This window comes from Aptenodytes forsteri, unplaced genomic scaffold (genome assembly GCF_000699145.1).
Source record: "Aptenodytes forsteri isolate BGI_AS27 unplaced genomic scaffold, ASM69914v1 Scaffold142, whole genome shotgun sequence".
Lineage (NCBI taxonomy): Eukaryota > Metazoa > Chordata > Aves > Sphenisciformes > Spheniscidae > Aptenodytes > Aptenodytes forsteri.
Genome location: NW_008794598.1, coordinates 2,468,165 through 2,469,716, shown reverse-complemented (window position 1 = coordinate 2,469,716; position 1,552 = coordinate 2,468,165).

The window sequence follows — 1,552 nt, the reverse complement described above, 5'->3', positions numbered from 1 at the left end:
GGGGGGCAGCTCCTGCCACTGGCTCCCCAGGGACTGGGAGTGATCCTCCGCTCCCGGGAGCAGGATGGCTGCTCTGAAGTCTTTAGTCCATGAATTAGTTTTATTATTATTAGTCTCAATGTATCACTGTGTTAAATGTGTTCGAATGGGGAAAAAAAAATTTTTTAAGGCAATGTTTAGTTTTTAGGTGATCTTTTAGACACTGTATGGAATCTTAATTTGTTTTAAAAACCGGTTTTTATCCTTTTTTTTTTTTTTTTTTTTTTTTTTTTTTTTTTATATCTGTTGGCTTATACTAATCTTCCCGGTCTGCTCTTCAGTCCTTTGGATTAAAGACACTTAATGCGTCACCCAGTCTCTCCTCCTTGTTTGCGTGGCTGCGAAGAAACACCCCGGTGCTCCAGGCTGGGCGGCTGCTCTCCTGATGTCTTGAAATTGCTCTTTTTTCCCCCAAAGAGGCCGAGCTCCCCCAGGTTGTTCTCCGGGGATGCAGCATTTCTGTCCTTGCAGAATCCCTTTTGCTTAGGGACAGTCGCTTGAGATCTTGTGGGCGGGTCTGTCCTGGCTGCTGCCAGTGGGGTTTCCTCCTCGGCATGTGTGCCTCCTCCCGGGCTGGGGCTCTGGGGCCGTGGGTCGTGGGGCCGTGGCCGTGGGCGCTGCGCCCGGGTGCCGGCAGGGGGAACTGCGCATCTGGCAGCGGGGCCCGGCTGCGGGCGCTGGGGCACGTGTGGCCCTGGGGACTGGGGCTGCCACCGGCCCTGCCTGGTCCCCGCCGTCCCCTCTTCCCTGGCAGCCCCGGCGTGCACAGCGGGTGCTGCACTGGGGTTTATGGCTGGGGGGGCACTGGGAGCTGCTGCTGCTCATACCCGCGCCAGGCTGCAGCATCTGCGGGAGAGGAGGAAGTGGTGAGATCCCCAGATGCCTTCCTCTTCCTCCTCCTCCTCCTGGGGGTGAAGAAGCAGTGGAGGGGCTGCCGGGATGGGCAGCGTGGGGGTGTGCAGGTACAACAGTGGGGGCTGCAAAGGGACTCGGACGGGTCCTGTTGGGTCATTTGACTCCGAACCATCACTTTTCTGCTTCCCACATGTGGGGCTTTTCCCTGGGGGACTCAGGCCGGGCTCTGAGCCCTGGGCTGGGGACCCCCGAGCATCCCCCGGGGTGGGTTTGCAGCCCCTGAGCTGAGCACTGCGCAGGTGAGAGTACAGGAGCGCTGCCCACGAGCTTTGCCAAACCATACAGCAGGAAGGCTTCGAGCGTGTGATACAAAGGGCTTTATCTGATCATTTGTTTCATTATTTCACACTTGGAGCCGGGTTACTTTTCATTTCACTCCAACCGATGGAGTTGCATTTTCCGACAGCGCTGGCTGAACGAGCCTTGCGCTGCTGCCACCAGAGCTGCCGAAACCTCTCCGCTGACCTGGCTGCAGGTTTTGGCTTTGCATGCGGCGCCCGGGTACCTTGGAACTGCACAGCGTCCCTGGGGCGAAGCGGCTGGTGGTTCTGCCCCAGCACATCCTGGGATGGGGCAGTAAGTGCTGGGGCTGGGGGCG